A 24,016-nucleotide genomic window follows, 5' to 3' on the forward strand; every position below is an offset into this window, starting at 1 on the left:
GATTGGCTGAGCCTAGTCAGCTGACTCCAGCAACCAATCAGCAGCCGGCCCAGGTCCACCTCGCTCTGATTGGTCAGCCCTGGTCAGGTGACACCACCTACCAATCAGGATGCTAGGGCTGAGGGGCAGCTGCTGCTTGACTAAGATAAGCCTGTCTTGGCTCAGTATCTCTACATCTCTACATGTAAAGAAGCAACACAATTCTCTGAGGAAACTATGAGTACTAGATGAGTTACAGTGAAAGGAAATGTGCAACCACAGCACCTGGATTTCTCAAAGAAAATGGATGAGGACAATACACAAGGGTGTGGGGGGCAATGGGGCATTCATTTACATGTAGGGGTGGCTGAGGGTCATCACATAAATCAATACACAATGTGGGGATGTATGGTGGGATAACTATACAATGCAGGGGTAATTTTTAAGTTGATGATTTTGTACGGCCTGTGAATGATGATATAAATATTCAAATGTGGGGAAAATGGCTAATGCTGACAGAGTGACCCAAATCCCTTTGAGTAAATCATTCAATTTAAATGCATGAACTGGGTGGCTTGTGTTTTGGTCTACCTGGTTGCTAACAATAGCTTTTTTCTCCCTCACCAAACAAAAAAAATGTAGAAGAGAGCTGAGAGAAAGTTCAGATGGAGCACAAGGGAATTGAACCCTGGACCTTAAGCACTGGGGTTCAGCTCCTTAACCATTACTCTACATAGTCATATGGGAGTGGCACCTAGCTTGTCTCCCTCACAAACACAATTAATAAACGAAAGAAGGGTAGCATATACACTACAGACACTAGCAAACCTGTCCCCTGCAAACAATCCATTGGTTTTTGACCTCATTGCAATCTTGTAGCGTGCCTTCCTCCCAAACAAACACACCAAATAAATCAATTGGAGTGAATTAAACCCAAAACCTCAAAAACTAAATTCAACATCTCTACCATTGCACCACAGAGAACAGGTATAAGGCCCTGTTTTCAATCTTTTCGTTTTTACAGCCCTTTAACTAGCCTGACTCCCAAACAAATGTACTAAATAAACTAAAGAAGGGTGGCTTGCAAGGGCAAAGACAAAATGGCTTATGTTTTGGTCTATGTGCTTACTTAAAAACCAAAACAGACACAGTTGAAGCCTAGGGGAATTGAACTCAGGGCGTCAAGGTACCAAGCACGACACCTTAGCCATTAGGCTACAGAGACTGGATGGCAAAGCATGGAAAATCAGTCCTTTATACAATACAGTCCTCCAGCTGGCCTGACTTCTAAATAAACTAAAGAATGGTAGCTTGTAGGGGCAGAGACAATATGGCTTAAATTTTGGTCTACGTGGTGACGTAAAAAATAAGCCTCAGGGAATCACCTAAAGCTAAACTAAAATCACGTAACACCTAAACCAATATGCTACTGAGACGGGTGCCTCTCAGTATCTCTGGCTTAGAGTTGTGGTTAAGGTGTTCGACTTCCACCCCGTTGCTCGTGAGTTTGATTCTGGCTACTGCCGGCTCCTTCCCACACCAGTAATGTCGCCCGTGATGCCCGTAAATACAAGCGGCATTTATTAAGGATTCGTTTAACAATTTTATATTAATTCATAATTCATAAATCATAATTCATAATTCATAAATAATAATACAAAGCAATCAGGAGGCTAGGGCTGAGGGGCAGCCCCTGATTGGCTGAGCCTAGTCAGCTGACCCCAGCGACCAATCAGCAGCCGGCCTAGGAATCCCTCGCTCTGATTGGTCAGCCCTGGTCAGGTGACACCACCCACCAATCAGGAGGCTAGGGCTGAGGGGCAGCCCCTGATTGGCTGAGCCTAGTCAGCTGACCCCAGCGACCAATCAGCAGCCAGCACAGGTTTCCCTCGCTCTGATTGGTCAGCCCTGGTCAGGTGACACCACCCACCAATCAGGAGGCTAGGGCTGAGGGGCAGCCCCTGATTGGCTGAGCCTAGTCAGCTGACCCCAGCGACCAATCAGCAGCTGGCCCAGGTTTCCCTCGCTCTGATTGGTCAGCCCTGGTCAGGTGACAACACCCACCAATCAGGACGCTAGGGCTGAGGGGCAGCCCCTGATTGGCTGAGCCTAGTCAGCTGACCCCAGCGACCAATCAGCAGCCGGCCTAGGAATCCCTCGCTCTGATTGGTCAGCCCTGGTCAGGTGACACCACCCACCAATCAGGAGGCTAGGGCTGAGGGGCAGCCCCTGATTGGCTGAGCCTAGTCAGCTGACTCCAGCGACCAATCAGCAGCCGGCCTAGAAATCCCTCGCTCTGATTGGTCAGCCCTGGTCAGGTGACACCACCCACCAATCAGGAGGCTAGGGCTGAGGGGCAGCCCCTGATTGGCTGAGCCTAGTCAGCTGATCCCAGCGACCAATCAGCAGCCGGCCCAGGAATCCTTCGCTCTGATTGGTCAGCCCTGGTCAGGTGACACCACCCACCAATCAGGAGGCTAGGGCTGAGGGGCAGCCCCTGATTGGCTGAGCCTAGTCAGCTGACCCCAGCGACCAATCAGCAGCCGGCCCAGGTTTCCCTCGCTCTGATTGGTCAGCCCTGGTCAGGTGACACCACCCACCAATCAGGAGGCTAGGGCTGAGGGGCAGCCCCTGATTGGCTGAGCCTAGTCAGCTGACTCCAGCGACCAATCAGCAGCCGTCCTAGAAATCCCTCGCTCTGATTGGTCAGCCCTGGTCAGGTGGCAACACCCTCCAATCAGGACGCTAGGGCTGAGGGGCATCCCCTGATTGGCTTAGCCTAGTCAGCTGACTCCAGCGACCAATCAGCAGCCGGCCCAGGTTCACCTCGCTCTGATTGGTCAGCCCTGGTCAGGTGACACCACCTACCAATCAGGAGGCTAGGGCTGAGAGGCAGCCCCTGATTGGCTGAGCCTAGTCAGCTGACTCCAGCAACCAATCAGCAGCCGGCCCAGGTCCACCTCGCTCTGATTGGTCAGCCCTGGTCAGGTGACACCACCTACCAATCAGGATGCTAGGGCTGAGGGGCAGCTGCTGCTTGACTAAGATAAGCCTGTCTTGGCTCAGTATCTCTACATCTCTACATGTAAAGAAGCAACACAATTCTCTGAGGAAACTATGAGTACTAGATGAGTTACAGTGAAAGGAAATGTGCAACCACAGCACCTGGATTTCTCAAAGAAAATGAATGAGGACAATACACAAGGGTGTGGGGGGCAATGGGGCATTCATTTACATGTAGGGGTGGCTGAGGGTCATCACATAAATCAATACACAATGTGGGGATGTATGGTGGGATAACTATACAATGCAGGGGTAATTTTTAAGTTGATGATTTTATACGGCCTGTGAATGATGATATAAATATTCAAATGTGGGGAAAATGGCTAATGCTGACAGAGTGACCCAAATCCCTTTGAGTAAATCATTCAATTTAAATGCATGAACTGGGTGGCTTGTGTTTTGGTCTACCTGGTTGCTAACAATAGCTTTTTTCTCCCTCACCAAACAAAAAAATGTAGAAGAGAGCTGAGAGAAAGTTCAGATGGAGCACAAGGGAAGTGAACCCTGGACCTTAAGCACTGGGGTTCAGCTCCTTAACCATTACTCTACATAGTCATATGGGAGTGGCACCTAGCTTGTCTCCCTCACAAACACAATTAATAAACGAAAGAAGGGTAGCATATACACTACAGACACTAGCAAACCTGTCCCCTGCAAACAATCCATTGGTTTTTGACCTCATTGCAATCTTGTAGCGTGCCTTCCTCCCAAACAAACACACCAAATAAATCAATTGGAGTGAATTAAACCCAAAACCTCAAAAACTAAATTCAACATCTCTACCATTGCACCACAGAGAACAGGTATAAGGCCCTGTTTTCAATCTTTTCGTTTTTACAGCCCTTTAACTAGCCTGACTCCCAAACAAATGTACTAAATAAACTAAAGAAGGGTGGCTTGCAAGGGCAAAGACAAAATGGCTTATGTTTTGGTCTATGTGCTTACTTAAAAACCAAAACAGACACAGTTGAAGCCTAGGGGAATTGAACTCAGGGCGTCAAGGTACCAAGCACGACACCTTAGCCATTAGGCTACAGAGACTGGATGGCAAAGCATGGAAAATCAGGCCAGGTTTCCCTCGCTTTGATTGGTCAGCCCTGGTCAGGTGACACCACCCACCAATCAGGAAGCTAGGGCTGAGAGGCAGCCCCTGATTGGCTGAGCCTAGTCAGCTGACCCCAGCGACCAATCAGCAGCCGGCCCAGGTTTCCCTCGCTCTGATTGGTCAGCCCTGGTCAGGTGGCAACACCCACCAATCAGGACGCTAGGGCTGAGGGGCATCCCCTGATTGGCTTAGCCTAGTCAGCTGACTCCAGCGACCAATCAGCAGCCGGCATAGGTTCACCTCGCTCTGATTGGTCAGCCCTGGTCAGGTGACACCACCTACCAATCAGGAGGCTAGGGCTGAGAGGCAGCCCCTGATTGGCTGAGCCTAGTCAGCTGACTCCAGCAACCAATCAGCAGCCGGCCCAGGTCCACCTCGCTCTGATTGGTCAGCCCTGGTCAGGTGACACCACCTACCAATCAGGATGCTAGGGCTGAGGGGCAGCTGCTGCTTGACTAAGATAAGCCTGTCTTGGCTCAGTATCTCTACATCTCTACATGTAAAGAAGCAACACAATTCTCTGAGGAAACTATGAGTACTAGATGAGTTACAGTGAAAGGAAATGTGCAACCACAGCACCTGGATTTCTCAAAGAAAATGGATGAGGACAATACACAAGGGTGTGGGGGGCAATGGGGCATTCATTTACATGTAGGGGTGGCTGAGGGTCATCACATAAATCAATACACAATGTGGGGATGTATGGTGGGATAACTATACAATGCAGGGGTAATTTTTAAGTTGATGATTTTGTACGGCCTGTGAATGATGATATAAATATTCAAATGTGGGGAAAATGGCTAATGCTGACAGAGTGACCCAAATCCCTTTGAGTAAATCATTCAATTTAAATGCATGAACTGGGTGGCTTGTGTTTTGGTCTACCTGGTTGCTAACAATAGCTTTTTTCTCCCTCACCAAACAAAAAAAATGTAGAAGAGAGCTGAGAGAAAGTTCAGATGGAGCACAAGGGAATTGAACCCTGGACCTTAAGCACTGGGGTTCAGCTCCTTAACCATTACTCTACATAGTCATATGGGAGTGGCACCTAGCTTGTCTCCCTCACAAACACAATTAATAAACGAAAGAAGGGTAGCATATACACTACAGACACTAGCAAACCTGTCCCCTGCAAACAATCCATTGGTTTTTGACCTCATTGCAATCTTGTAGCGTGCCTTCCTCCCAAACAAACACACCAAATAAATCAATTGGAGTGAATTAAACCCAAAACCTCAAAAACTAAATTCAACATCTCTACCATTGCACCACAGAGAACAGGTATAAGGCCCTGTTTTCAATCTTTTCGTTTTTACAGCCCTTTAACTAGCCTGACTCCCAAACAAATGTACTAAATAAACTAAAGAAGGGTGGCTTGCAAGGGCAAAGACAAAATGGCTTATGTTTTGGTCTATGTGCTTACTTAAAAACCAAAACAGACACAGTTGAAGCCTAACGGAATTGAACTCAGGGCGTCAAGGTACCAAGCACGACACCTTAGCCATTAGGCTACAGAGACTGGATGGCAAAGCTTGGAAAATCAGTCCTTTATACAATACAGTCCTCCAGCTGGCCTGACTTCTAAATAAACTAAAGAATGGTAGCTTGTAGGGGCAGAGACAATATGGCTTAAATTTTGGTCTACGTGGTGACGTAAAAAATAAGCCTCAGGCAATCACCTAAAGCTAAACCAAAATCACGTAACACCTAAACCAATATGCTACTGAGACGGGTGCCTCTCAGTATCTCTGGCTTAGAGTTGTGGTTAAGGTGTTCGACTTCCACCCCGTTGCTCGTGAGTTTGATTCTGGCCACTGCCGGCTCGTTCCCACACCAGTAATGATGCCCGTAAATACAAGCGGCATTTATTAAGGATTCGTTTAACAATTTAATATTAATTCATAATTCATAAATCATAATTCATAATTCATAAATAATAATACAAAGCAATCAGGAGGCTAGGGCTGAGGGGCAGCCCCTGATTGGCTGAGCCTAGTCAGCTGACCCCAGCGACCAATCAGCAGCCAGCACAGGTTTCCCTCGCTCTGATTGGTCAGCCCTGGTCAGGTGACACCACCCACCAATCAGGAGGCTAGGGCTGAGGGGCAGCCCCTGATTGGCTGAGCCTAGTCAGCTGACCCCAGCGACCAATCAGCAGCCGGCCCAGGTTTCCCTCGCTCTGATTGGTCAGCCCTGGTCAGGTGATTGCTCAGCCCTAGCCCTCAGCTAGGGCTGAGGGGCAGCCCCTGATTGGCTGAGCCTAGTCAGCTGACCCCAGCGACCAATCAGCAGCCGGCCTAGGAATCCCTCGCTCTGATTGGTCAGCCCTGGTCAGGTGACACCACCCACCAATCAGGAGGCTAGGGCTGAGGGGCAGCCCCTGATTGGCTGAGCCTAGTCAGCTGACTCCAGCGACCAATCAGCAGCCGGCCTAGAAATCCCTCGCTCTGATTGGTCAGCCCTGGTCAGGTGACACCACCCACCAATCAGGAGGCCCCTCAGGCTAGGGCTGAGGGGCAGCCCCTGATTGGCTGAGCCTAGTCAGCTGATCCCAGCGACCAATCAGCAGCCGGCCCAGGAAGCCGGCCTAGAAATCCCTCGCTCTGATTGGTCAGCCCTGGTCAGGTGACACCACCCACCAATCAGGAGGCTAGGGCTGAGGGGCAGCCCCTGATTGGCTGAGCCTAGTCAGCTGACTCCAGCGACCAATCAGCAGCCGGCCTAGAAATCCCTCGCTCTGATTGGTCAGCCCTGGTCAGGTGACACCACCCACCAATCAGGAGGCCCCTCAGGCTAGGGCTGAGGGGCATCCCCTGATTGGCTTAGCCTAGTCAGCTGACTCCAGCGACCAATCAGCAGCCGGCCCAGGTTCACCTCGCTCTGATTGGTCAGCCCTGGTCAGGTGACACCACCTACCAATCAGGAGGCTAGGGCTGAGAGGCAGCCCCTGATTGGCTGAGCCTAGTCAGCTGACTCCAGCAACCAATCAGCAGCCGGCCCAGGTCCACCTCGCTCTGATTGGTCAGCCCTGGTCAGGTGACACCACCTACCAATCAGGATGCTAGGGTTGAGGGGCAGCTGCTGCTTGACTAAGATAAGCCTGTCTTGGCTCAGTATCTCTACATCTCTACATGTAAAGAAGCAACACAATTCTCTGAGGAAACTATGAGTACTAGATGAGTTACAGTGAAAGGAAATGTGCAACCACAGCACCTGGATTTCTCAAAGAAAATGGATGAGGACAATACACAAGGGTGTGGGGGGCAATGGGGCATTCATTTACATGTAGGGGTGGCTGAGGGTCATCACATAAATCAATACACAATGTGGGGATGTATGGTGGGATAACTATACAATGCAGGGGTAATTTTTAAGTTGATGATTTTGTACGGCCTGTGAATGATGATATAAATATTCAAATGTGGGGAAAATGGCTAATGCTGACAGAGTGACCCAAATCCCTTTGAGTAAATCATTCAATTTAAATGCATGAACTGGGTGGCTTGTGTTTTGGTCTACCTGGTTGCTAACAATAGCTTTTTTCTCCCTCACCAAACAAAAAAAATGTAGAAGAGAGCTGAGAGAAAGTTCAGATGGAGCACAAGGGAATTGAACCCTGGACCTTAAGCACTGGGGTTCAGCTCCTTAACCATTACTCTACATAGTCATATGGGGGTGGCACCTAGCTTGTCTCCCTCACAAACACAATTAATAAACGAAAGAAGGGTAGCATATACACTACAGACACTAGCAAACCTGTCCCCTGCAAACAATCCATTGGTTTTTGACCTCATTGCAATCTTGTAGCGTGCCTTCCTCCCAAACAAACACACCAAATAAATCAATTGGAGTGAATTAAACCCAAAACCTCAAAAACTAAATTCAACATCTCTACCATTGCACCACAGAGAACAGGTATAAGGCCCTGTTTTCAATCTTTTCGTTTTTACAGCCCTTTAACTAGCCTGACTCCCAAACAAATGTACTAAATAAACTAAAGAAGGGTGGCTTGCAAGGGCAAAGACAAAATGGCTTATGTTTTGGTCTATGTGCTTACTTAAAAACCAAAACAGACACAGTTGAAGCCTAGGGGAATTGAACTCAGGGCTTCAAGGTACCAAGCACGACACCTTAGCCATTAGGCTACAGAGACTGGATGGCAAAGCTTGGAAAATCAGTCCTTTATACAATACAGTCCTCCAGCTGGCCTGACTTCTAAATAAACTAAAGAATGGTAGCTTGTAGGGGCAGAGACAATATGGCTTAAATTTTGGTCTATGTGGTGACGTAAAAAATAAGCCTCAGGGAATCACCTAAAGCTAAACTAAAATCACGTAACACCTAAACCAATATGCTACTGAGACGGGTGCCTCTCAGTATCTCTGGCCTAGAGTTGTGGTTAAGGTGTTCGACTTCCACCCCGTTGCTCGTGAGTTTGATTCTGGCCACTGCCGGCTCGTTCCCACACCAGTAATGATGCCCGTAAATACAAGCGGCATTTATTAAGGATTCGTTTAACAATTTAATATTAATTCATAATTCATAATTCATAATTCATAAATAATAATACAAAGCAATCAGGAGGCTAGGGCTGAGGGGCAGCCCCTGATTGGCTGAGCCTAGTCAGCTGACCCCAGCGACCAATCAGCAGCCGGCCTAGGAATCCCTCGCTCTGATTGGTCAGCCCTGGTCAGGTGACAACACCCACCAATCAGGAGGCTAGGGCTGAGGGGCAGCCCCTGATTGGCTGAGCCTAGTCAGCTGACCCCAGCGACCAATCAGCAGCCGGCCTAGAAATCCCTCGCTCTGATTGGTCAGCCCTGGTCAGGTGACACCACCCACCAATCAGGAGGCTAGGGCTGAGGGGCAGCCCCTGATTGGCTGAGCCTAGTCAGCTGACCCCAGCGACCAATCAGCAGCCGGCCTAGGAATCCCTCGCTCTGATTGGTCAGCCCTGGTCAGGTGACACCACCCACCAATCAGGAGGCTAGGGCTGAGGGGCAGCCCCTGATTGGCTGAGCCTAGTCAGCTGACCCCAGCGACCAATCAGCAGCCGGCCCAGGTTTCCCTCGCTCTGATTGGTCAGCCCTGGTCAGGTGACAACACCCACCAATCAGGACGCTAGGGCTGAGGGGCAGCCCCTGATTGGCTGAGCCTAGTCAGCTGACCCCAGCGACCAATCAGCACCCGGCCTAGGAATCCCTCGCTCTGATTGGTCAGCCCTGGTCAGGTGACACCACCCACCAATCAGGAGGCTAGGGCTGAGGGGCAGCCCCTGATTGGCTGAGCCTAGTCAGCTGATCCCAGCGACCAATCAGCAGCCGGCCTAGAAATCCCTCGCTCTGATTGGTCAGCCCTGGTCAGGTGACACCACCCACCAATCAGGAGGCTAGGGCTGAGGGGCAGCCCCTGATTGGCTGAGCCTAGTCAGCTGACCCCAGCGACCAATCAGCAGCCGGCCTAGGAATCCCTCGCTCTGATTGGTCAGCCCTGGTCAGGTGACACCACCCACCAATCAGGAGGCTAGGGCTGAGGGGCAGCCCCTGATTGGCTGAGCCTAGTCAGCTGACCCCAGCGACCAATCAGCAGCCGGCCCAGGTTTCCCTCGCTCTGATTGGTCAGCCCTGGTCAGGTGACAACACCCACCAATCAGGACGCTAGGGCTGAGGGGCAGCCCCTGATTGGCTGAGCCTAGTCAGCTGACTCCAGCGACCAATCAGCAGCCGGCCTAGAAATCCCTCGCTCTGATTGGTCAGCCCTGGTCAGGTGACACCACCCACCAATCAGGAGGCTAGGGCTGAGGGGCAGCCCCTGATTGGCTGAGCCTAGTCAGCTGATCCCAGCGACCAATCAGCAGCCGGCCTAGAAATCCCTCGCTCTGATTGGTCAGCCCTGGTCAGGTGACACCACCCACCAATCAGGAGGCTAGGGCTGAGGGGCAGCCCCTGATTGGCTGAGCCTAGTCAGCTGATCCCAGCGACCAATCAGCAGCCGGCCTAGAAATCCCTCGCTCTGATTGGTCAGCCCTGGTCAGGTGACACCACCCACCAATCAGGAGGCTAGGGCTGAGGGGCAGCCCCTGATTGGCTGAGCCTAGTCAGCTGACCCCAGCGACCAATCAGCAGCCGGCCCAGTTTTCCCTCGCTCTGATTGGTCAGCCCTGGTCAGGTGGCAACACCCACCAATCAGGACGCTAGGGCTGAGGGGCATCCCCTGATTGGCTTAGCCTAGTCAGCTGACTCCAGCGACCAATCAGCAGCCGGCCCAGGTTCACCTCGCTCTGATTGGTCAGCCCTGGTCAGGTGACACCACCTACCAATCAGGAGGCTAGGGCTGAGAGGCAGCCCCTGATTGGCTGAGCCTAGTCAGCTGACTCCAGCAACCAATCAGCAGCCGGCCCAGGTCCACCTCGCTCTGATTGGTCAGCCCTGGTCAGGTGACACCACCTACCAATCAGGATGCTAGGGCTGAGGGGCAGCTGCTGCTTGACTAAGATAAGCCTGTCTTGGCTCAGTATCTCTACATCTCTACATGTAAAGAAGCAACACAATTCTCTGAGGAAACTATGAGTACTAGATGAGTTACAGTGAAAGGAAATGTGCAACCACAGCACCTGGATTTCTCAAAGAAAATGAATGAGGACAATACACAAGGGTGTGGGGGGCAATGGGGCATTCATTTACATGTAGGGGTGGCTGAGGGTCATCACATAAATCAATACACAATGTGGGGATGTATGGTGGGATAACTATACAATGCAGGGGTAATTTTTAAGTTGATGATTTTATACGGCCTGTGAATGATGATATAAATATTCAAATGTGGGGAAAATGGCTAATGCTGACAGAGTGACCCAAATCCCTTTGAGTAAATCATTCAATTTAAATGCATGAACTGGGTGGCTTGTGTTTTGGTCTACCTGGTTGCTAACAATAGCTTTTTTCTCCCTCACCAAACAAAAAAATGTAGAAGAGAGCTGAGAGAAAGTTCAGATGGAGCACAAGGGAAGTGAACCCTGGACCTTAAGCACTGGGGTTCAGCTCCTTAACCATTACTCTACATAGTCATATGGGAGTGGCACCTAGCTTGTCTCCCTCACAAACACAATTAATAAACGAAAGAAGGGTAGCATATACACTACAGACACTAGCAAACCTGTCCCCTGCAAACAATCCATTGGTTTTTGACCTCATTGCAATCTTGTAGCGTGCCTTCCTCCCAAACAAACACACCAAATAAATCAATTGGAGTGAATTAAACCCAAAACCTCAAAAACTAAATTCAACATCTCTACCATTGCACCACAGAGAACAGGTATAAGGCCCTGTTTTCAATCTTTTCGTTTTTACAGCCCTTTAACTAGCCTGACTCCCAAACAAATGTACTAAATAAACTAAAGAAGGGTGGCTTGCAAGGGCAAAGACAAAATGGCTTATGTTTTGGTCTATGTGCTTACTTAAAAACCAAAACAGACACAGTTGAAGCCTAGGGGAATTGAACTCAGGGCGTCAAGGTACCAAGCACGACACCTTAGCCATTAGGCTACAGAGACTGGATGGCAAAGCATGGAAAATCAGTCCTTTATACAATACAGTCCTCCAGCTGGCCTGACTTCTAAATAAACTAAAGAATGGTAGCTTGTAGGGGCAGAGACAATATGGCTTAAATTTTGGTCTACGTGGTGACGTAAAAAATAAGCCTCAGGGAATCACCTAAAGCTAAACTAAAATCACGTAACACCTAAACCAATATGCTACTGAGACGGGTGCCTCTCAGTATCTCTGGCTTAGAGTTGTGGTTAAGGTGTTCGACTTCCACCCCGTTGCTCGTGAGTTTGATTCTGGCTACTGCCGGCTCCTTCCCACACCAGTAATGTCGCCCGTGATGCCCGTAAATACAAGCGGCCTTTATTAAGGATTCGTTTAACAATTTAATATTAATTCATAATTCATAAATCATAATTCATAATTCATAAATAATAATACAAAGCAATCAGGAGGCTAGGGCTGAGGGGCAGCCCCTGATTGGCTGAGCCTAATCAGCTGACCCCAGCGACCAATCAGCAGCCGGCCTAGGAATCCCTCGCTCTGATTGGTCAGCCCTGGTCAGGTGACACCACCCACCAATCAGGAGGCTAGGGCTGAGGGGCAGCCCCTGATTGGCTGAGCCTAGTCAGCTGACCCCAGCGACCAATCAGCAGCCGGCCTAGGAATCCCTCGCTCTGATTGGTCAGCCCTGGTCAGGTGACACCACCCACCAATCAGGAGGCTAGGGCTGAGGGGCAGCCCCTGATTGGCTGAGCCTAGTCAGCTGACCCCAGCGACCAATCAGCAGCCGGCCCAGGTTTCCCTCGCTCTGATTGGTCAGCCCTGGTCAGGTGACACCACCCACCAATCAGGAGGCTAGGGCTGAGGGGCAGCCCCTGATTGGCTGAGCCTAGTCAGCTGACCCCAGCGACCAATCAGCAGCCGGCCTAGGAATCCCTCGCTCTGATTGGTCAGCCCTGGTCAGGTGACAACACCCACCAATCAGGAGGCTAGGGCTGAGGGGCAGCCCCTGATTGGCTGAGCCTAGTCAGCTGACCCCAGCGACCAATCAGCAGCCGGCCTAGAAATCCCTCGCTCTGATTGGTCAGCCCTGGTCAGGTGACACCACCCACCAATCAGGAGGCTAGGGCTGAGGGGCAGCCCCTGATTGGCTGAGCCTAGTCAGCTGACCCCAGCGACCAATCAGCAGCCGGCCTAGGAATCCCTCGCTCTGATTGGTCAGCCCTGGTCAGGTGACACCACCCACCAATCAGGAGGCTAGGGCTGAGGGGCAGCCCCTGATTGGCTGAGCCTAGTCAGCTGACCCCAGCGACCAATCAGCAGCCGGCCCAGGTTTCCCTCGCTCTGATTGGTCAGCCCTGGTCAGGTGACAACACCCACCAATCAGGACGCTAGGGCTGAGGGGCAGCCCCTGATTGGCTGAGCCTAGTCAGCTGACCCCAGCGACCAATCAGCACCCGGCCTAGGAATCCCTCGCTCTGATTGGTCAGCCCTGGTCAGGTGACACCACCCACCAATCAGGAGGCTAGGGCTGAGGGGCAGCCCCTGATTGGCTGAGCCTAGTCAGCTGACTCCAGCGACCAATCAGCAGCCGGCCTAGAAATCCCTCGCTCTGATTGGTCAGCCCTGGTCAGGTGACACCACCCACCAATCAGGAGGCTAGGGCTGAGGGGCAGGCCCTGATTGGCTGAGCCTAGTCAGCTGATCCCAGCGACCAATCAGCAGCCGGCCTAGAAATCCCTCGCTCTGATTGGTCAGCCCTGGTCAGGTGACACCACCCACCAATCAGGAGGCTAGGGCTGAGGGGCAGCCCCTGATTGGCTGAGCCTAGTCAGCTGACCCCAGCGACCAATCAGCAGCCAGGCCAGGTTTCCCTCGCTTTGATTGGTCAGCCCTGGTCAGGTGACACCACCCACCAATCAGGAAGCTAGGGCTGAGGGGCAGCCCCTGATTGGCTGAGCCTAGTCAGCTGACCCCAGCGACCAATCAGCAGCCGGCCCAGGTTTCCCTCGCTCTGATTGGTCAGCCCTGGTCAGGTGGCAACACCCACCAATCAGGACGCTAGGGCTGAGGGGCATCCCCTGATTGGCTTAGCCTAGTCAGCTGACTCCAGCGACCAATCAGCAGCCGGCATAGGTTCACCTCGCTCTGATTGGTCAGCCCTGGTCAGGTGACACCACCTACCAATCAGGAGGCTAGGGCTGAGAGGCAGGCCCTGATTGGCTGAGCCTAGTCAGCTGACTCCAGCAACCAATCAGCAGCCGGCCCAGGTCCACCTCGCTCTGATTGGTCAGCCCTGGTCAGGTGACACCACCTACCAATCAGGATGCTAGGGCTGAGGGGCAGCTGCTGCTTGACTAAGATAAGCCTGTCTTGGCTCAGTATCTCTACATCTCTACATGTAAAGAAGCAACACAATTCTCTGAGGAAACTATGAGTACTAGATGAGTTACAGTGAAAGGAAATGTGCAACCACAGCACCTGGATTTCTCAAAGAAAATGGATGAGGACAATACACAAGGGTGTGGGGGGCAATGGGGCATTCATTTACATGTAGGGGTGGCTGAGGGTCATCACATAAATCAATACACAATGTGGGGATGTATGGTGGGATAACTATACAATGCAGGGGTAATTTTTAAGTTGATGATTTTGTACGGCCTGTGAATGATGATATAAATATTCAAATGTGGGGAAAATGGCTAATGCTGACAGAGTGACCCAAATCCCTTTGAGTAAATCATTCAATTTAAATGCATGAACTGGGTGGCTTGTGTTTTGGTCTACCTGGTTGCTAACAATAGCTTTTTTCTCCCTCACCAAACAAAAAAAATGTAGAAGAGAGCTGAGAGAAAGTTCAGATGGAGCACAAGGGAATTGAACCCTGGACCTTAAGCACTGGGGTTCAGCTCCTTAACCATTACTCTACATAGTCATATGGGAGTGGCACCTAGCTTGTCTCCCTCACAAACACAATTAATAAACGAAAGAAGGGTAGCATATACACTACAGACACTAGCAAACCTGTCCCCTGCAAACAATCCATTGGTTTTTGACCTCATTGCAATCTTGTAGCGTGCCTTCCTCCCAAACAAACACACCAAATAAATCAATTGGAGTGAATTAAACCCAAAACCTCAAAAACTAAATTCAACATCTCTACCATTGCACCACAGAGAACAGGTATAAGGCCCTGTTTTCAATCTTTTCGTTTTTACAGCCCTTTAACTAGCCTGACTCCCAAACAAATGTACTAAATAAACTAAAGAAGGGTGGCTTGCAAGGGCAAAGACAAAATGGCTTATGTTTTGGTCTATGTGCTTACTTAAAAACCAAAACAGACACAGTTGAAGCCTAGGGGAATTGAACTCAGGGCGTCAAGGTACCAAGCACGACACCTTAGCCATTAGGCTACAGAGACTGGATGGCAAAGCATGGAAAATCAGTCCTTTATACAATACAGTCCTCCAGCTGGCCTGACTTCTAAATAAACTAAAGAATGGTAGCTTGTAGGGGCAGAGACAATATGGCTTAAATTTTGGTCTACGTGGTGACGTAAAAAATAAGCCTCAGGGAATCACCTAAAGCTAAACTAAAATCACGTAACACCTAAACCAATATGCTACTGAGACGGGTGCCTCTCAGTATCTCTGGCTTAGAGTTGTGGTTAAGGTGTTCGACTTCCACCCTGTTGCTCGTGAGTTTGATTCTGGCTACTGCCGGCTCCTTCCCACACCAGTAATGTCGCCCGTGATGCCCGTAAATACAAGCGGCATTTATTAAGGATTCGTTTAACAATTTAATATTAATTCATAATTCATAAATCATAATTCATAATTCATAAATAATAATACAAAGCAATCAGGAGGCTAGGGCTGAGGGGCAGCCCCTGATTGGCTGAGCCTAGTCAGCTGACCCCAGCGACCAATCAGCAGCCAGCACAGGTTTCCCTCGCTCTGATTGGTCAGCCCTGGTCAGGTGACACCACCCACCAATCAGGAGGCTAGGGCTGAGGGGCAGCCCCTGATTGGCTGAGCCTAGTCAGCTGACCCCAGCGACCAATCAGCAGCCGGCCCAGGTTTCCCTCGCTCTGATTGGTCAGCCCTGGTCAGGTGACACCACCCACCAATCAGGAGGCTAGGGCTGAGGGGCAGCCCCTGATTGGCTGAGCCTAGTCAGCTGATCCCAGCGACCAATCAGCAGCCGGCCTAGAAATCCCTCGCTCTGATTGGTCAGCCCTGGTCAGGTGACACCACCCACCAATCAGGAGGCTAGGGCTGAGGGGCAGCCCCTGATTGGCTGAGCCTAGTCAGCTGACCCCAGCGACCAATCAGCAGCCGGCCTAGGAATCCCTCGCTCTGATTGGTCAGCCCTGGTCAGGTGACAACACCCACCAATCAGGACGCTAGGGCTGAGGGGCAGCCCCTGATTGGCTGAGCCTAGTCAGCTGACCCCAGCGACCAATCAGCACCCGGCCTAGGAATCCCTCGCTCTGATTGGTCAGCCCTGGTCAGGTGACACCACCCACCAATCAGGAGGCTAGGGCTGAGGGGCAGCCCCTGATTGGCTGAGCCTAGTCAGCTGATCCCAGCGACCAATCAGCAGCCGGCCTAGAAATCCCTCGCTCTGATTGGTCAGCCCTGGTCAGGTGACACCACCCACCAATCAGGAGGCTAGGGCTGAGGGGCAGCCCCTGATTGGCTGAGCCTAGTCAGCTGACCCCAGCGACCAATCAGCAGCCGGCCTAGGAATCCCTCGCTCTGATTGGTCAGCCCTGGTCAGGTGACACCACCCACCAATCAGGAGGCTAGGGCTGAGGGGCAGCCCCTGATTGGCTGAGCCTAGTCAGCTGACCCCAGCGACCAATCAGCAGCCGGCCCAGGTTTCCCTCGCTCTGATTGGTCAGCCCTGGTCAGGTGACAACACCCACCAATCAGGACGCTAGGGCTGAGGGGCAGCCCCTGATTGGCTGAGCCTAGTCAGCTGACTCCAGCGACCAATCAGCAGCCGGCCTAGAAATCCCTCGCTCTGATTGGTCAGCCCTGGTCAGGTGACACCACCCACCAATCAGGAGGCTAGGGCTGAGGGGCAGCCCCTGATTGGCTGAGCCTAGTCAGCTGATCCCAGCGACCAATCAGCAGCCGGCCTAGAAATCCCTCGCTCTGATTGGTCAGCCCTGGTCAGGTGACACAACCCACCAATCAGGAGGCTAGGGCTGAGGGGCAGCCCCTGATTGGCTGAGCCTAGTCAGCTGATCCCAGCGACCAATCAGCAGCCGGCCTAGAAATCCCTCGCTCTGATTGGTCAGCCCTGGTCAGGTGACACCACCCACCAATCAGGAGGCTAGGGCTGAGGGGCAGCCCCTGATTGGCTGAGCCTAGTCAGCTGACCCCAGCGACCAATCAGCAGCCGGCCCAGTTTTCCCTCGCTCTGATTGGTCAGCCCTGGTCAGGTGGCAACACCCACCAATCAGGACGCTAGGGCTGAGGGGCATCCCCTGATTGGCTTAGCCTAGTCAGCTGACTCCAGCGACCAATCAGCAGCCGGCCCAGGTTCACCTCGCTCTGATTGGTCAGCCCTGGTTGATTGGTCAGCCCTGGTCAGGTGACACCACCTACCAATCAGGAGGCTAGGGCTGAGAGGCAGCCCCTGATTGGCTGAGCCTAGTCAGCTGACTCCAGCAACCAATCAGCAGCCGGCCCAGGTCCACCTCGCTCTGATTGGTCAGCCCTGGTCAGGTGACACCACCTACCAATCAGGATGCTAGGGCTGAGGGGCAGCTGCTGCTTGACTAAGATAAGCCTGTCTTGGCTCAGTATCTCTACATCTCTACATGTAAAGAAGCAACACAATTCTCTGAGGAAACTATGAGTACTAGATGAGTTACAGTGAAAGGAAATGTGCAACCACAGCACCTGGATTTCTCAAAGAAAATGGATGAGGACAATACACAAGGGTGTGGGGGGCAATGGGGCATTCATTTACATGTAGGGGTGGCTGAGGGTCATCACATAAATCAATACACAATGTGGGGATGTATGGTGGGATAACTATACAATGCAGGGGTAATTTTTAAGTTGATGATTTTGTACGGCCTGTGAATGATGATATAAATATTCAAATGTGGGGGAAATGGCTAATGCTGACAGAGTGACCCAAATCCCTTTGAGTAAATCATTCAATTTAAATGCATGAACTGGGTGGCTTGTGTTTTGGTCTACCTGGTTGCTAACAATAGCTTTTTTCTCCCTCACCAAACAAAAAAAATGTAGAAGAGAGCTGAGAGAAAGTTCAGATGGCGCACAAGGGAATTGAACCCTGGACCTTAAGCACTGGGGTTCAGCTCCTTAACCATTACTCTACATAGTCATATGGGAATGGCACCTAGCTTGTCTCCCTCACAAACACAATTAATAAACGAAAGAAGGGTAGCATATACACTACAGACACTAGCAAACCTGTCCCCTGCAAACAATCCATTGGTTTTTGACCTCATTGCAATCTTGTAGCGTGCCTTCCTCCCAAACAAACACACCAAATAAATGAATTGGAGTGAATTAAACCCAAAACCTCAAAAACTAAATTCAACATCTCTACCATTGCACCACAGAGAACAGGTATAAGGCCCTGTTTTCAATCTTTTCGTTTTTACAGCCCTTTAACTAGCCTGACTCCCAAACAAATGTACTAAATAAACTAAAGAAGGGTGGCTTGCAAGGGCAAAGACAAAATGGCTTATGTTTTGGTCTATGTGCTTACTTAAAAACCAAAACAGACACAGTTGAAGCCTAACGGAATTGAACTCAGGGCGTCAAGGTACCAAGCACGACACCTTAGCCATTAGGCTACAGAGACTGGATGGCAAAGCTTGGAAAATCAGTCCTTTATACAATACAGTCCTCCAGCTGGCCTGACTTCTAAATAAACTAAAGAATGGTAGCTTGTAGGGGCAGAGACAATATGGCTTAAATTTTGGTCTACGTGGTGACGTAAAAAATAAGCCTCAGGCAATCACCTAAAGCTAAACCAAAATCACGTAACACCTAAACCAATATGCTACTGAGACGGGTGCCTCTCAGTATCTCTGGCTTAGAGTTGTGGTTAAGGTGTTCGACTTCCACCCCGTTGCTCGTGAGTTTGATTCTGGCCACTGCCGGCTCGTTCCCACACCAGTAATGATGCCCGTAAATTCAAGCGGCATTTATTAAGGATTCGTTTAACAATTTAATATTAATTCTTAATTCATAAATCATAATTCATAATTCATAAATAATAATACAAAGCAATCAGGAGGCTAGGGCTGAGGGGCAGCCCCTGATTGGCTGAGCCTAGTCAGCTGACCCCAGCGACCAATCAGCAGCCAGCACAGGTTTCCCTCGCTCTGATTGGTCAGCCCTGGTCAGGTGACACCACCCACCAATCAGGAGGCTAGGGCTGAGGGGCAGCCCCTGATTGGCTGAGCCTAGTCAGCTGACCCCAGCGACCAATCAGCAGCCGGCCCAGGTTTCCCTCGCTCTGATTGGTCAGCCCTGGTCAGGTGATTGCTCAGCCCTAGCCCTCAGCTAGGGCTGAGGGGCAGCCCCTGATTGGCTGAGCCTAGTCAGCTGACCCCAGCGACCAATCAGCAGCCGGCCTAGGAATCCCTCGCTCTGATTGGTCAGCCCTGGTCAGGTGACACCACCCACCAATCAGGAGGCTAGGGCTGAGGGGCAGCCCCTGATTGGCTGAGCCTAGTCAGCTGACTCCAGCGACCAATCAGCAGCCGGCCTAGAAATCCCTCGCTCTGATTGGTCAGCCCTGGTCAGGTGACACCACCCACCAATCAGGAGGCTAGGGCTGAGGGGCAGCCCCTGATTGGCTGAGCCTAGTCAGCTGATCCCAGCGACCAATCAGCAGCCGGCCCAGGAATCCTTCGCTCTGATTGGTCAGCCCTGGTCAGGTGACACCACCCACCAATCAGGAGGCTAGGGCTGAGGGGCAGCCCCTGATTGGCTGAGCCTAGTCAGCTGACCCCAGCGACCAATCAGCAGCCGGCCCAGGTTTCCCTCGCTCTGATTGGTCAGCCCTGGTCAGGTGACACCACCCACCAATCAGGAGGCTAGGGCTGAGGGGCAGCCCCTGATTGGCTGAGCCTAGTCAGCTGACTCCAGCGACCAATCAGCAGCCGTCCTAGAAATCCCTCGCTCTGATTGGTCAGCCCTGGTCAGGTGGCAACACCCACCAATCAGGACGCTAGGGCTGAGGGGCATCCCCTGATTGGCTTAGCCTAGTCAGCTGACTCCAGCGACCAATCAGCAGCCGGCCCAGGTTCACCTCGCTCTGATTGGTCAGCCCTGGTCAGGTGACACCACCTACCAATCAGGAGGCTAGGGCTGAGAGGCAGCCCCTGATTGGCTGAGCCTAGTCAGCTGACTCCAGCAACCAATCAGCAGCCGGCCCAGGTCCACCTCGCTCTGATTGGTCAGCCCTGGTCAGGTGACACCACCTACCAATCAGGATGCTAGGGTTGAGGGGCAGCTGCTGCTTGACTAAGATAAGCCTGTCTTGGCTCAGTATCTCTACATCTCTACATGTAAAGAAGCAACACAATTCTCTGAGGAAACTATGAGTACTAGATGAGTTACAGTGAAAGGAAATGTGCAACCACAGCACCTGGATTTCTCAAAGAAAATGGATGAGGACAATACACAAGGGTGTGGGGGGCAATGGGGCATTCATTTACATGTAGGGGTGGCTGAGGGTCATCACATAAATCAATACACAATGTGGGGATGTATGGTGGGATAACTATACAATGCAGGGGTAATTTTTAAGTTGATGATTTTGTACGGCCTGTGAATGATGATATAAATATTCAAATGTGGGGAAAATGGCTAATGCTGACAGAGTGACCCAAATCCCTTTGAGTAAATCATTCAATTTAAATGCATGAACTGGGTGGCTTGTGTTTTGGTCTACCTGGTTGCTAACAATAGCTTTTTTCTCCCTCACCAAACAAAAAAAATGTAGAAGAGAGCTGAGAGAAAGTTCAGATGGAGCACAAGGGAATTGAACCCTGGACCTTAAGCACTGGGGTTCAGCTCCTTAACCATTACTCTACATAGTCATATGGGGGTGGCACCTAGCTTGTCTCCCTCACAAACACAATTAATAAACGAAAGAAGGGTAGCATATACACTACAGACACTAGCAAACCTGTCCCCTGCAAACAATCCATTGGTTTTTGACCTCATTGCAATCTTGTAGCGTGCCTTCCTCCCAAACAAACACACCAAATAAATCAATTGGAGTGAATTAAACCCAAAACCTCAAAAACTAAATTCAACATCTCTACCATTGCACCACAGAGAACAGGTATAAGGCCCTGTTTTCAATCTTTTCGTTTTTACAGCCCTTTAACTAGCCTGACTCCCAAACAAATGTACTAAATAAACTAAAGAAGGGTGGCTTGCAAGGGCAAAGACAAAATGGCTTATGTTTTGGTCTATGTGCTTACTTAAAAACCAAAACAGACACAGTTGAAGCCTAGGGGAATTGAACTCAGGGCTTCAAGGTACCAAGCACGACACCTTAGCCATTAGGCTACAGAGACTGGATGGCAAAGCTTGGAAAATCAGTCCTTTATACCATACAGTCCTCCAGCTGGCCTGACTTCTAAATAAACTAAAGAATGGTAGCTTGTAGGGGCAGAGACAATATGGCTTAAATTTTGGTCTATGTGGTGACGTAAAAAATAAGCCTCAGGGAATCACCTAAAGCTAAACTAAAATCACGTAACACCTAAACCAATATGCTACTGAGACGGGTGCCTCTCAGTATCTCTGGCCTAGAGTTGTGGTTAAGGTGTTCGACTTCCACCCCGTTGCTCGTGAGTTTGATTCTGGCCACTGCCGGCTCGTTCCCACACCAGTAATGATGCCCGTAAATACAAGCGGCATTTATTAAGGATTCGTTTAACAATTTAATATTAATTCATAATTCATAATTCATAATTCATAAATAATAATACAAAGCAATCAGGAGGCTAGGGCTGAGGGGCAGCCCCTGATTGGCTGAGCCTAGTCAGCTGACCCCAGCGACCAATCAGCAGCCGGCCTAGGAATCCCTCGCTCTGATTGGTCAGCCCTGGTCAGGTGACAACACCCACCAATCAGGAGGCTAGGGCTGAGGGGCAGCCCCTGATTGGCTGAGCCTAGTCAGCTGACCCCAGCGACCAATCAGCAGCCGGCCTAGAAATCCCTCGCTCTGATTGGTCAGCCCTGGTCAGGTGACACCACCCACCAATCAGGTTGGCTGAGCCTAGTCAGCTGACCCCAGCGACCAATCAGCAGCCGGCCTAGAAATCCCTCGCTCTGATTGGTCAGCCCTGGTCAGGTGACACCACCCACCAATCAGGAGGCTAGGGCTGAGGGGCAGCCCCTGATTGGCTGAGCCTAGTCAGCTGACCCCAGCGACCAATCAGCAGCCGGCCTAGGAATCCCTCGCTCTGATTGGTCAGCCCTGGTCAGGTGACACCACCCACCAATCAGGAGGCTAGGGCTGAGGGGCAGCCCCTGATTGGCTGAGCCTAGTCAGCTGACCCCAGCGACCAATCAGCAGCCGGCCCAGGTTTCCCTCGCTCTGATTGGTCAGCCCTGGTCAGGTGACAACACCCACCAATCAGGACGCTAGGGCTGAGGGGCAGCCCCTGATTGGCTGAGCCTAGTCAGCTGACCCCAGCGACCAATCAGCACCCGGCCTAGGAATCCCTCGCTCTGATTGGTCAGCCCTGGTCAGGTGACACCACCCACCAATCAGGAGGCTAGGGCTGAGGGGCAGCCCCTGATTGGCTGAGCCTAGTCAGCTGATCCCAGCGACCAATCAGCAGCCGGCCTAGAAATCCCTCGCTCTGATTGGTCAGCCCTGGTCAGGTGACACCACCCACCAATCAGGAGGCTAGGGCTGAGGGGCAGCCCCTGATTGGCTGAGCCTAGTCAGCTGACCCCAGCGACCAATCAGCAGCCGGCCTAGGAATCCCTCGCTCTGATTGGTCAGCCCTGGTCAGGTGACACCACCCACCAATCAGGAGGCTAGGGCTGAGGGGCAGCCCCTGATTGGCTGAGCCTAGTCAGCTGACCCCAGCGACCAATCAGCAGCCGGCCCAGGTTTCCCTCGCTCTGATTGGTCAGCCCTGGTCAGGTGACAACACCCACCAATCAGGACGCTAGGGCTGAGGGGCAGCCCCTGATTGGCTGAGCCTAGTCAGCTGACTCCAGCGACCAATCAGCAGCCGGCCTAGAAATCCCTCGCTCTGATTGGTCAGCCCTGGTCAGGTGACAACACCCACCAATCAGGAGGCTAGGGCTGAGGGGCAGCCCCTGATTGGCTGAGCCTAGTCAGCTGACCCCAGCGACCAATCAGCAGCCGGCCTAGAAATCCCTCGCTCTGATTGGTCAGCCCTGGTCAGGTGACACCACCCACCAATCAGGAGGCTAGGGCTGAGGGGCAGCCCCTGATTGGCTGAGCCTAGTCAGCTGACCCCAGCGACCAATCAGCAGCCGGCCTAGGAATCCCTCGCTCTGATTGGTCAGCCCTGGTCAGGTGACACCACCCACCAATCAGGAGGCTAGGGCTGAGGGGCAGCCCCTGATTGGCTGAGCCTAGTCAGCTGACCCCAGCGACCAATCAGCAGCCGGCCCAGGTTTCCCTCGCTCTGATTGGTCAGCCCTGGTCAGGTGACAACACCCACCAATCAGGACGCTAGGGCTGAGGGGCAGCCCCTGATTGGCTGAGCCTAGTCAGCTGACCCCAGCGACCAATCAGCACCCGGCCTAGGAATCCCTCGCTCTGATTGGTCAGCCCTGGTCAGGTGACACCACCCACCAATCAGGAGGCTAGGGCTGAGGGGCAGCCCCTGATTGGCTGAGCCTAGTCAGCTGATCCCAGCGACCAATCAGCAGCCGGCCTAGAAATCCCTCGCTCTGATTGGTCAGCCCTGGTCAGGTGACACCACCCACCAATCAGGAGGCTAGGGCTGAGGGGCAGCCCCTGATTGGCTGAGCCTAGTCAGCTGACCCCAGCGACCAATCAGCAGCCGGCCTAGGAATCCCTCGCTCTGATTGGTCAGCCCTGGTCAGGTGACACCACCCACCAATCAGGAGGCTAGGGCTGAGGGGCAGCCCCTGATTGGCTGAGCCTAGTCAGCTGACCCCAGCGACCAATCAGCAGCCGGCCCAGGTTTCCCTCGCTCTGATTGGTCAGCCCTGGTCAGGTGACAACACCCACCAATCAGGACGCTAGGGCTGAGGGGCAGCCCCTGATTGGCTGAGCCTAGTCAGCTGAC

Source organism: Spea bombifrons, chromosome 2, assembly GCF_027358695.1.
Source record: "Spea bombifrons isolate aSpeBom1 chromosome 2, aSpeBom1.2.pri, whole genome shotgun sequence".
In the NCBI taxonomy this organism is placed as follows: Eukaryota; Metazoa; Chordata; class Amphibia; order Anura; family Pelobatidae; genus Spea; species Spea bombifrons.